The 13,376-nt window shown below is 44.2% G+C and overlaps 2 long non-coding RNA genes and 1 pseudogene across 2 annotated transcripts in view; 1 reads left to right on the forward strand and 2 right to left on the reverse strand.

Moving 5' to 3' along the window:
- Positions 1 to 69, forward strand: part of LOC112077264 (phosphoinositide 3-kinase regulatory subunit 4-like) — a 4,820-nt pseudogene extending 4,751 nt beyond the window's left edge.
- Positions 1 to 425, reverse strand: part of LOC139026318 (uncharacterized) — a 7,481-nt gene extending 7,056 nt beyond the window's left edge. Inside the window, exon 1 of the long non-coding RNA XR_011478091.1 lies at positions 135 to 425. This is a non-coding gene — a long non-coding RNA (uncharacterized lncRNA). The remainder of the gene's footprint in view (positions 1 to 134) is intronic.
- Positions 1 to 5,839, reverse strand: part of LOC139022528 (uncharacterized) — a 13,604-nt gene extending 7,765 nt beyond the window's left edge. Inside the window, exons 1-2 of the long non-coding RNA XR_011478092.1 lie at positions 5,805 to 5,839; positions 5,251 to 5,287 (exon numbers count right to left, since the gene is read on the reverse strand). This is a non-coding gene — a long non-coding RNA (uncharacterized lncRNA). The remainder of the gene's footprint in view (positions 1 to 5,250; positions 5,288 to 5,804) is intronic.
- Positions 5,840 to 13,376: the final 7,537 nt, after the last annotated feature.

The raw sequence follows: 13,376 nt of genomic DNA on the forward strand, positions 1-13,376 counted from the left end.
TCTACAATAAATGACGTTTCTTCCCCGCCGACGTGTTTCTCCCAGGTTAAACCCTGCCTCGTCACATAAATGACGTTTCTTCCCCTGCCGTCGGTTCTTCCGCCGTCATTTATGTAGACGAGGCAGGGTTTAACCTGGGAGAAACACGTCTGCGGGGAAGAAACGTCATTTATGTAGACGAGGCAGGGTTTAACCTGGGAGAAACACGTCGGTGGGGAAGAAACGTCATTTATGTAGACGAGGCAGGGTTTAACCTGGGAAAAACACGTTTGCGGGTAAGAAACGTCATTTATGTAGACGAGGCAGGGTTTAACCTGGGAAAAACACGTTTGCGGGTAAGAAACGTCATCGGGAAAAGGAACACCGTTGATGTGCCGGGTCAGAGAGGAGCTAATATCACAATGTGTCCTGCAGTCTAGAGTGCTGGTTTGGTCCTGCAGAAATGCCAGATTGGTCCCTACAACACTGAGCGCCTTCTTATGTTTTTAGATGACCTCCACAAACAACTGGTGCCAAAAGCAGAAAGGGAACATGTGGAAGGAAACATTGAGGAATTATTTTCTGCCTGGAGGTGGAAAGTGTATGATCAACGGCCACATGACCGTGATCTTGCAGAGTTACTCCACCTCAAGAATTGCATTTGGTGAAAGGCTCGGCACACACATACTCATTCAAGCAAATGAGAAATAAGTGCACTCAGGCTATCCCGAAGGCCAATGTTAGTTACTTTAAGGAGCAGTTCTCTCTCTGTGGGTCTAGCCCCAAGAAGTTCTGGAGAACGGTTAAAGACCTGGAGAATAAACCCTCCTCCTCACAGCTGCCCATGTCCCTTAATGCTGATGATGTGGTTGTTACTGACAGTAAGCACATGACTGAGCTCTTTAATCACCACTTCATTAATTCGGGATTCCTATTTGACTCAGCCATGTCTCCTTGCCTGTCCAACATTTCCTCATCTTCCACCTCTTCTATTGCGACTATCCCCAATGCTTCTCCCTCTTTTTCCCCTTCCCTGCAAAAAAGTTTATCCCTGCAGGCAGTCACTGAGTCCGAGGTGCTAAAGGAGCTCCTGAAACTTGACCCCCAAAAAACATCTCGGTCAGCTGGTTTAGACGATTTCATATTTAAGGTTGCTACCCCTATCATCGACAAGCCTGTCTCACCTTTCTGGGGAGGTTCCCCTTGCTTGGAAGGCAGCCACGGTTCATTCTTTATTTAAAGGGAGAGATCAAGCTGATCGTAACTGTTATAGGCCTATTTCTATTTTGCCCTGTTTATCAAAAGTGTTGGAAAAACTTGTCAATAATCAACTGACTGACTTTCTTGATGTCTATAGTATTCTCTCTGGTATGCAATCTGGTTTCCGCTCAGGTTATTGGATGTATCAAACTGCAAAACATGTAAAAGGTCCTCATCATGCCACCATTGCCCTGATTCTAAGCAATGTTGTACTGCTATTTTTTGACTTGGCCAAAGCTTTGATACAGTAGACCATTCCATTCTTGTGGGCCGGCTAAGGAGTATTGGTGTCTCTGAGGGGTCTTTGGCCTGGTTTGCTAATATCTCTCTCAAAGAGTGCAGTGTATATTTATGGCGCATTAGTTTATGTGTCGGGGGCTAGGGTCAGTTTGTTATATCTGGAGTACTTCTGTCTTATCCGGTGTCCTGTGTGAATTTAAGCATGCTCTCTCTAATTCTCTCTTTCTTTCGGAGGACCTGAGCCTAGGACCATGCCTCAGGACGACCTGACATGATGACTCCTTGCTGTCCCCGTCCACCTGGCCGTGCTGCTGCTCCAGTTTCAACTGTTTGCCTGCGGCTATGGAACCCTAACCTGTTCACCGGACGTGCTACCTGTCCCAGACCTGCTGTTTTCAACTCTCTAGAGACCGCAGGAGCGGTAGAGATACTCTTAATGATCGGCTATGAAAAGCCAACTGACATTTACGTCTGGTACCTTAAACTTACTGTGATTATTATTATTTGACCATGCTGGTCATTTATGAACATTTGAACATCTTGGCCATGTTCTGTTATAATCTCCACCCGGCACAGCCAGAAGAGGACTGGCCACCCTCATAGCCTGGTTCCTCTCTAGGTTTTCTTCCTAGTTTTGGCCTTTCTAGGGAGTTTTTCCCTAGCCACGTGCTTCTAACACTGCATTGCTTGCTGTTTGGGGTTTTAGGCTGGGTTTCTGTACAGCACTTTGAGATATCAGCTGTATGTACGAAGGGCTATATAAATACATTTGATTTTGATTTGTATAGTGTCAGAAAATCTGCTGTCTCAGCCACTGTCTGTCACCAAGGGAGTACCAAGGCTCAATCCTAGGCCCCACGCTTCTCAATTACATACAACATAGCTCAGGCAGTAGGAAGCTCTCTCATCCATTTATATGCAGATGATACAGTCTTATACTCAGCTGGCCCCTCCCCGGATTTTGTGTTAAATGCTCTACAACAAAGGCTTTCTTAGTGTCCAACAAGATTTCTCCAACATTAACCTGGTTCTGAACACCTCCAAACAAAGGTAATGTGGTTTGGTAAGAAGTATGCCGTCTCCCCACAGGTGTGATTACTACCTCTGAGGGTTTAGAGCTTGAGGTAGTCACCTCATACACGTACTTGGGAGTATGGCTAGACGGTACATTGTCCTTCTCTCAGCACATATCAAAGCTGCAGACTCAAGTTCAATCTAGACTTGGTTTCCTCTATCGTAATCACTCATCTTTCACCCCAGCTGCCAAACTAACCTGATTCAGATGACCATCCTACCCATGCTAGATTACGGAGACATCATTTATAGATCGGCAGGTAAGGTGTGCTCTCGAGTGGCTAGATGTGCTTTACCATTCGGCCATCAGATTTGCCCCTAAGGCTCCTTATAGGACACATCACTGCACTCTATACTCCTCTGTAAACTGGTCATCTCTGTATACCCGTCGCAAGACCACTGGTTGATGCTTATTTATAAAACCCTCTTAGGCCTCACTCCCCCCTATCTGAGATATCTACTGCAGCCCTCATCCTCCACATACAACAGCCGTTCTGCCAGTCACATTCTGTTAAAGGTCCCTAAAGCATACACATCCCTGTGTTGCTCGTCTTTTCAGTTCGTGCAGCTAGCGACTGGAGCGAGCTGCAACAAACACTCAAACTGGACAGTTTATTCTCAATCTCTTCATTCAAAGACTCAATCATGGACACTCTTACTGACAGTTGTGGCTGCTTTGCGTGATGTATTGTTGTCTCTACCTTCTTGCCCTTTGTGCTGTTGTCTGTGCCCAATAACATTTGTACCATGTTTTGTGCTGCTACCATGTTGTGTTGTCATGTTTTGTTTGTTACCATGCTGTGTTGTCATGTCTTGCTGCCTTGCTATGTTGTTGTCTTAGGGCTCTCTTTGTGTAGTGTTGTGTGTGTCTCTCTTGTCGTGATGTGTGTTTTGTCCTATATTTATATTTTATTTTTTATTTTTAAAATCCCAGCCCCATCCCCGTAGGTGGCCTTTTGCCTTTTGGTTGGCCGTCATTGTAAATAAGAATTTGTTCTTAACTGACTTGCCTAGTTAAATAAAGGTTAAATAAAAAATTACAAATTGAAATGACCAAATGTCCCTCCTGGATGCAATGGATGCCGGCTGCAGAGACATCTCAGCTGAAGACTGCCAGGGGTGGATAAGGCATGCAAAGCGTTTCTATCCAAGGTGCATAGCGAGAGATGACATATGAGGTGATGTGGACGAGAACATGTGGCCAAATGCTGATGATCGTATAGATTAGAACAGGACTGGGCATTTTAGTGTTTTTTCCCTTCCGTGCCTTTTTTACTGTAATTGTGTTTTATTTGTACACATTTGGAACCAACGGTCATGTATGTTGGATTTCTTGTTGATCACTGGCAGCAATTTCATGTTGCTAATAAAGCTTTTACTGCAGCAATTCTGTCACTTACTTTTTCTTCTACTTTACATTCTATGAAGTAACGATGACTCATTCACTTTTAGATAGTATGTTGCCAAAAATGCACACATTCGATCCTCAACCAAAAAATGTAGAGTGGTTTACAGTAAGAGGAAACTGAATTATAAAAACAATAGATTTCATATTGTCTATTGTCTGCAAGTAGAACTGAAACATGAAAAGCGATGCAGTTTTTGTAATGCCATCAACTGTTAGTATTTTGAAAGTCATTGTGTTATGATTGACTATACGCTCCTCTTGGATAGAAAACATGAGCTAGTGTTTTGACAGAATGATTAGATACTGTATTGAGTCGGGTTTGCCGTGCTTTGATAGAGTTAGTGTATGTACAGCAGAGAACGCTTTTTTTGCATTTTGAAATGTAGAGTTGGTATTTAATGAAAAAAATGTTTTTTGAGCAGAAAATGTACTATTTGGCTAATTGTGTGATGCAGGTGTGTTGCCGTGTTAAGAGTTTAGAAAAATAATCTTAAGTATAGGTAAACGCTTGTTAGCAATTGTAAAAAACTTTAAAAACACTTGCATTCCAAACATACACAACAAACACTGAACTACAGAGTTCTTAAAGCTACATTACATCCACAGCTGCCGCCACAATTCGTGTGTCCCTGAGTCTGCGTGTGTGCCTGCATATGTGTGCGCAAGTGAGTGTGTTCGAGTGTGTGTGCGTGCCTTCCTGCCTGCGTGTGTGTTTAAGTGATTGCGTGTGTGTGTTTAAGTGATTGTTGTGTGTGTGTTTTAAAGTGATTGTGTGTGTGTGTTTAAGTGATTGTGGTGTGTGTGTTTAAGTGATTGTGGGTGTGTGTTGTTTTAAGTGATTGTGTGTGTGTGTGTTTTAAGTGATTGTGTGTGTGTGTGTGTGTGTGTTAAGTGATTGTGTGTGTGTGTGTGTTTAAGTGATTGTGTGTGTGTGTTTTAAGTTTGATTGTGTGTGTGTGTTTAAGTTTGATTGTGTGTGTGTCTCGTTTGCATCTCTTTCAAAAAGTTTGTGCCAAAACTCAACCCCGGATAAATGATGCTTCAAATGAACTGTTTAGCAGGAAGATAAACTGTGCATTAGTCATCTATAAAGGAGACATGTTTAGATGGCTAGTGCAGGGTACATTTCTAACAGTAGAGGTTGGGACTGTGTTTCAGGCTCACTGATACGTCTTCTAAATCTATGTTGAGTAAACTTTTTGTTTCACTAAAGGAACATGTTCGGCACAGACAATGTTCATCTGGAAAATAACCAGTATGACTGCATTTTGACCACTCGATATACTTACAGCAGAGTTTCTGAATGACCTCCAGGATCTCACATTCCTGAGACAGGAAAATAAATTCATTACAGGGAGATTTAGGAGAATCTTGTGACTGTCCATTTCCATGTGTGTGTGGTGTGTGTGTGTGGTGTGTGTGTGTGTGTGTTGTGTGTGTGTGTGTGTGTGTGTGTGGGTGTGTGTGTGGGTGTGTGTGTGTGTGTGTGCGCGTGCATACATGTGTGTGTGTGTCTGTGACTGTTATGTACGGGAGTGAAATATACACAGTTGTCATTCAGGGTAAGCAGTGTTGACTGCTGACCTGTTTGACACAAATCACGAAGACAAAGTTTAATACACACCCACTGTGACTGAGGAACAGAGAGGTCACTTTTTTTACCTCTGACCAAACTCATCAAACCAGCCACCCCAAACTCGCCCATCCCTACGAGCTCCAAGCCCCAACCTTCCTCAACTTTATTCCTGCACTCCCCCATTACACACACACAGTGATGAAAAGTGTGTTGGACTTTGGCTCCTTCCCATCACCCACAATTGCTCCATTATTTAGAGTTACTCACGTCTGCCCCCGGATGGCCGACTGGCCTGGTGATCCCTGTAGGGAAGGACAGGAAGCCATGAGCCAGATAGCAGATTTTCGTTGGTACTTAGTAGGTACTACTTAACATATTCATACAGCATAGGTCATAATAAGTCGAAAAAATATGTTAACTATGTATTCAGAGCTGTGGTTCCGTAATATTTACTGTGAACTCAACGTTGTTGTGGAACTTACATTCTCTCCTGTGAGACCAGGTATCCTTTTGGCCCCTGGAGGCTCCCCGACCTGGCTGGTCGTTCTGTGGAATCAATATGGAAGGAGTATGAATGAGCAAACAGGTGATTAGCTATGCTAGGCTAGGCCATTTATACCATACAGAGATTACAATGCACCTGGTTTGGCCCTTTGGTGGCAGTGGACAGTGCTGAACTCTTTGATCTAAGGTCAACTTACATCATCACCGCGATCACCTGGCAGGCCGACATCACCCTTCAGCCCTGTGAATCCCCTGATGCCCTATGAGAGAGAGAGACAGAGAGAGAGAGAAAGAGAAAAGAGAAAGAGAAAGAGAAAGAGAAAGAGAAAGAGAAAAGAGAGAGAGAGAGACAGAAGACAGAGACCAGAGACAGAGACAGAGACAGACAGAGAGAGACCAGAGACAGAGACAGACAGAGAGAGACCAGAGACAGAGACAGACAGAGACGAGAGACAGAGACAGACAGAGAGAACCAGAGACAGAGACAGACAGAGAGAGACCAGAGAACAGACAGAGAAGAGACCAGAGACAGAGACAAGACAGAGAGAGACAGAGACAGACAGAGACAGAGAGAGACCAGAGACAGAGAGAGACAGAGACAGACAGAGACAGAGAGAGACCAGAGACAGAGACAGAGAGAGACAGAGACAGAGGCAGACAGAGACAGAGAGACACAGAGACACAGACAGATGGTTAGTGGTAAGAAGTTGCTGAGAACTCCTTGAGAACTTCCACTAAAATTCTCAGGAAAGTCCCAGCTCATCAATAATCACATTATGAAAAATCAAAACAACAATTTTCCCTTTGTAAGAGGCATCAGTTTTCATGCTGTGCATTTTGTTTTTTACTCTCTCTGCTCTCATTTCCTTTCCTTTCATTTCTTTCCTGAGAATTTTAGTGGAAGTTTCAAGGAGTTCTCAGCAACTTCTTACCACTAACCAATCTCTCTCTCTGTCCTCTGTCTGTCTCTGTCTCTGGTCCTCTCTCTGTCTGTCTCTGTCTCTGTGGTAGGCTTTGATTGGCTTTGTGATCACAAGAACGGTGAGCAAAAATCCCAGAACCACACGGGGGGACCTAGTGAATGACCTGCAGAGAGCTGGGACCAAGTAACAAAGCTTACCATCAGTAACACACTACGCCGCCAGGGACTCAAATCCTGCAGTGCCAGACGTGTCCCCGTGCTTAAGCCAGTACATGTCCAGGCCCGTCTGAAGTTTGCTAGAGAGCATTTGGATGATCCAGAAGAAGATTGGAGAATGTCATATGGTCAGATGAAACCAAAATATAACTTTTTGGTAAAAACTCAACTCGTCGTGTTTGGAGGACAAAGAATGCTGAGTTGCATCCAAAGAACACCATACCTACTGTGAAGCATGGGGGTGGAAACATCATGCTTTGGGGCTGTTTTTCTGCAAAGGGACCAGGACGACTGATCCGTGTAAAGGAAAGAATGAATGGGGCCATGTATCGTGAGATTTTGAGTGAAAACCCTCCTTCCATCAGCAAGGGCATTGAAGATGAAACGTGCTGGGTCTTTCAGGCATGACAATGATCCCAAACACACACCGCCCGGGCAACGAAGGAGTGGCTTCGTAAGAAGCATTTCAAGGTCTGGAGTGGGCCTAGCCAGTCTCCAGATCTCAACCCCATAGAAAATCTTTGGAGGGAGTTGAAAGTCCGTGTTGCCAGCAACAGCCCCAAAACATCACTGCTCTAGAGGAGATCTGCATGGAGGAATGGGCCAAAATACCAGCAACAGTGCGTGAAAACCTTGTGAAAGACTTACAGAAAACGTTTGTCCTCTGTCATTGCCAACAAAGGGTATATAACAAAGTATTGAGATAAACTTTTGTTATTGACCAAATACATTATTTTCCACCATAATTTTCAAAATACATTCATTAAAATCCTACAATGTGATTTTCTGGATTTTTTTTTCTCATTTTGTCTGTCATAGTTGAAGTGTACCTATGATGACAATACAGGCCTCTCTCATCTTTTTTAAGTGGGAGAACTTGCACAATTGGTGGCTGACTAAATAACTTTTTTGCCCCACTGTACGTTGGTGATGCTAAGAAAATAGTGGATTTTCATGACTTCAGAGTTATAAGGAAGTTCTCGTTTCTTAATAAAAGCAGATATGGCACACAGCACATTCAATATAAATGTAGTTTAATTGATTGCCAAAGAATATTAAACAAAATAGCTACAAGCCTAATACAAGTGACCACAAGGCAATGACAAAAACGTGTTCGTGCGAAGGTGCAAGACTTCATCACCAAGCACTGATGTGCGCTGTCCGGTGCTGAAGTCTTTCAGCAATAACAACACAATACATCCAAATGCAACAACAACAAGAAGTGCATTTATTCCATATGCATAATCAGACAACTGTGTATTGGTAATAATGTTCGGATGAAATGGCTATCACAACGTCAGAAATGATACTAATAATATCCAAAGTGCAGCCACAAACAAGAAGTGCACACATGGTGTAAAACGAGCTGGCTATCATCACAATCTTAGCGATTATATTTAAATTGCAAAAATACTTGTAGGCCGACTGGCCGACATATGCATGTGGTCTGTCTTCTAGTTCCATCCAGATCCAGATCAGCGTGATTGAATCATGTTCCCACCACCGAACATGTTCCCACCACCGAACAGGCGCGCTCTGTCAATTAAAGGCCTTTCAGTTACTCACCAAGTGTTGTTTTATAGAAAACGATGCGTCGTTGTTGTGGTTTAGTGCAAATGAGTGTATAATCTTCTGGACATACAGGGCCTTGGTTCTTTCTGCGTTGTATGGACAGGCAGGCAAGGTTGCTGGAGTCGAGGGTTTGCCATTTTGTTTTCTATGTAGGTTTTTACACGCTGCATGCAGGAAAAACTGCGCTCACATGACGCGGAGGTTACTGGCAGTGTACAGAATATGCCGTACAATTTTATAGATGTCCACGAAGGAGTCTTTGAAGGGTTTAAGCATGGACAGGAACTCCAGTGTGCTGCTAATTGTCTCGCCATGTTCTTTTCTTCTTTCCAAGAGCCGGCACACTTGGTGCACCTCCGCCAGCAGATTGTCCTCTCTGATTCCATAGTGCTGTGCCATKRGCACAAGGCTCTCCTTTTGAAGGAATCYGGCAAGCTTGGGGTTGAGGGCTGACRTTCCCATGAGAACTGTACCTGCTTCTGTGGAAAAGCGTTGGGTCTTTTCGTTCACCAGKCGGTCAATGACAGGGTAGAATGAGGACGTTCGGRGTTAATCCGGAGAGGACATGGATGGATGTTCGGTTTGAATTGGTGCTTCAGCTATAAAGTCCTGTAGATGGCGAGGATGTTGGGATTGTCTCTTCTCTTGTGGGGGCGGCGGTTGTACGGCGAGATCGACCTTTGCKCACAGGGCCTCTGCCTTGCTCCATATGGCTCTCCAAGAGTCCTCCGTGCGCTTTTCTTTTATACTTGTGATGACAGAGTGTGCGAGGTCAGTGGCAGTCTCRSGCAAAAGATCAGGGGACTGTAGAGTGTCAGACATGAACTTTGCTGTGCGGAACAGATCCTCAAACAGGATAAGGTGGAAGATGAATTCAGAATCAATGGGTGTGAGTAGTGACCGCGCGTCAGTCGATCTGTGGGAATTTGGCTGCGACTTAATGTCCTTTAAGGTTGCAATGATGGCTGGGAGGGTTTTTTGCACTGCTCACAGCGAGTAGTACTGGCAGGACCATCGCGTATTAGACAGTTTCTTGAGTTTAATGGGCTGCTGTGAAGGCTGAAGTTCCCTTTGCTTCATAATGAAATGGGCATGGACAAATGAGCCTGAGAAAAACTTTACGTATTTACCTCATTGGTTGGATATTTAACAATTATTTACTTAACAAACAGTAAGGTATTTCTGTCCTGCTAATGCTGTGTTTTATGGTCTCCATTCTAGCACCCTGCAGCTAATCTGGGTTTATGGTTTTACTAGAAATAGCGAGCTGATAATTGATGGATATCTCAGTGATCAAAACCAACAGTCACATTCCATTCTATGATTAGTGGTGCATATTAGACATATGTCTCTGGTCTGATTGAGCCTGCATTCCATAGACAATATATGGTGTATGTTTAGCCAGGATAGAGATGGCCTGGAGGAGCAGGACAAAGGCCTCAGTATTCCTAAGTATCCTGGCATCTGGGAAACTAAGACAAGGTGGGGTTAAAACAACACCAGAGGCAGATGACCAGGAGATGAACCCAGAGTGACTTAGGATGGCCCTTAGTCTGAATGGGAAGGGTGGAGCCAGCCATGACAGCATTTTTAGGTCTATTATATATACAACTCTGCATTTCTGTGAAGGTTAAGCCTCGGCAACACAACTTAGGGTGTGCGGTCGACGGTTTCATTATTGCAATAATTAATCGATGTTGAATAAAGATGATTGTTTGAATAATTGTCCAAGTCTCTCTCAGTGCTGAGATTTCCAYGACAAGSGCCATGCCTGCTCTTTGAAACTTTGACTAAAAAGTTTTCAACACAGCTCGARWAATTGGAGAGATGTTTCACTTTATACATATGCCAGAGTCACTGCTTCCTCAAAGACACYTATACTGGTCTGGCTGTTGATAAAAGCCAAGGTGTTGTTTGGATGTCAATGGCTAGTGGTGCAATTCAAGTTTATTGGTCCAGACAAGGAGTTGGAACCAGTACAGGTAATAGAACCGAAAACACTTTCATGGAACAGAAACGGAACCGGGAGTGAAAGTGATCAGTACTGTTCCAGAACATAATTGTTATTTTAAAAGCATGGGAATCGGTTTATAACGTTATTTTACGTTCCCGCAAGGTTTACAATGTCTGTTCTGTCTGTCTGTCTGGATACCCTGGTCTGAGAGGAGCCTGCCTTGCTGTCTGTTGTCCTGTCTGCATGTCTGTCCTGTCTGTCTGTCTGTCTGTCTGTCTGTCGCTTCTGTCTGTCTGTCTGTCTGGTCTGTCATGTCTGTCTGTCTGTCTGCTGTCTGTCTGTCTGTCTGTCTGTCTGTCTGTCTGTCTGTCCTGTCTGTCGTCTGTCTGTCTGTCTGTCTGTCTGGTCTGTCTGGTCTGTCTGTCTGTCTGTCCTGTCTGTCCTGTCTGTCTGTCTGTCTGTCTGTCTGTCTGTCTGTCTGTCTGTCTGTCTGTCTGTCTGTCTGTCTGTCTGTCCTGTCTGTCTGTCTAAAGCTGACAGTCAGAACAATCTGCTGCCAGTTAGGGCTGTCTGCACTGACCAGCGGAAGCTAAAGTCTAATGCCTAATTTCCCTGAATCCTTCATAGTGTTGTAGCCTTACGTTGGGCCAAAAAGTGACAGTATTCTATAAGGTTATGTTCACATCAGGTAAAGCTGAATCCCAATTATTCTTTTTTTAAAACTTTTGGTCTGGATCAGGGTTTGGAACCAAATTAATTATCCATTGTTTCGTTCTGACAGAAACACTATTCTTTTTGTTCCATTCCACTGTTACGTCCAGAAAAATAAAGATATGAACCAGTTAGCTCAGTAGATGACTTTGTCAATCAGTGCGGATAGAGTATGAAAACGAGTTGTTTACATGCGTGATGGACAGACAAGTGTAGCTAATGGCGACTGAAATTTTGCAGGTGGCGAGATGGCGAGAGAAGGTTGGGAGGAGGCTTGAAGCGCTGGGCATTGTTATGACATGAGTTATCTGAATTAGGTCACAGAATTATACCTATGAAGAGGAGCTTCTATGGAGGAACTTTGAATGTCCTTTGAGCTAACAAGCTTGTGTGTGCAGAGCGGCAGCAGAATTAAAAACACGTTTCTTTTTGTAGTTAACATACTCCAATGTGAAACGTGATAGCTAGCCTATAGAATTCTTAGACTAGTATTGTAAAAGTTATAATTATATCCTCCAGCTATTTAATCTCTCTCCCTTGCGAAATCTTCTGAGGTTATCAGTCTTGTAACGCGTAGTACTGGTACGTATAACCTATGGTACGTCAGTACATATCCTATGGTAACGTCAAGTTACAGTGATCTATGGTAACGTCAGTATATCTATGGTACGTGTCCTATGGAGCATAACAGTAGCTAGAGTAATACATATGCTTCATTGTGAACTTCACAAGTAGCCTATGCGTTGGGGGTGAAGGGCTACAGTAAGCCTACGCTTTGGAGGGGCGGAGGGCTACAGTAACCTATGCTTTGGAGGGGGGAGGGGCTACAGTAGCTCTATGCTTTGTAGGGGGGAGGGCTACCGTAGATCCTATGATTTGTGGGGGAGGGGCTACAGTAGCCTATACTTTGGAGGGGGGAGGGCTACAGTAGCCTATGCTTGGTCGGGAGGAAGGGCTAACACAGTTAGCCTATGCTTTGGAGGGGGAGGGGTACGGGAGTAGCCTACACACAACACACAGTTGGTAAGATTCCTTCAGCTTGCGAAGTAGCACCATCACTGGGAAGAAGTTTCTGAAGGGAACGAGTGGAAGACTTTGCGATTGTTGTGGGTAACTAGAAAAAAATGCGGGAACTCTCGGACTCGTTCTGTTTGGCTCGTAATAGTACCCCATGTTTTCGTTGGTTCCGTTCATAGAAGACCGTCGCCAATCTGCCCATTTGCTTTTCGAAAGATAACGAGCGGGTATGAAGTGGTCCTCCGGAACAGTACTGATGTATCCCTGGTTCTCCCTCACGACGCATGTCTGTTTCACCTCGGTTCCGGTTCGGGTCATGGTTTTCCGGGTTTCTATCTGTTCGCCTTGATCGAATACCGTGTTGTTTTTCCGGTTCTATTATTTTCGCTTTTTAATTTGACCTTGTTTCAACCCTGCCTTGTTGCTTTTGTATGTGGTTCCCAACCTGCCTTGTTGGACCAATAAACTTGAATTGCAAACCGCCAAACTGATCTTTGGCCAGCTGTGGCTTAGCCGCATTTTTACGAACATCGGTCCGGCGTCGGCAATAACCAACTCGGGGCAGACATGAAGTAAACTCTTACCAATAATCGGAGCATTGTGGGTGATGGGAAGTTGGGACTGCCAAATGTTCATATTACAACACGACACTATGCTAACCTAGCTAATCAATGTGTGTGGGTGTGTCATTTGAGGGGAAGCGTGGAGCTAGTGCAAAGGAATATCTGGATGAGAAGTTGAGAAAGGTTGGGGCTTTAGAGCTCGTAGGGATGGGCGAGTTTTGGGGTGGGCTGGTTTGTGAGTTTTGGTCAGAGGAAAAAAGTGACCTCGTCTGTTCATCCAGTTACAGTGGCGTGTTGTATTCATCTTGTCTTCGTGATTGTGTCAAACTCAGGTCAGATAGTCTCAACTGCTTGACCCTGAATGACAACTGTGTGTATTT

Source organism: Salvelinus sp. IW2-2015, unplaced genomic scaffold (assembly GCF_002910315.2).
Source record: "Salvelinus sp. IW2-2015 unplaced genomic scaffold, ASM291031v2 Un_scaffold4418, whole genome shotgun sequence".
Taxonomy (NCBI): Eukaryota; Metazoa; Chordata; class Actinopteri; order Salmoniformes; family Salmonidae; genus Salvelinus; species Salvelinus sp. IW2-2015.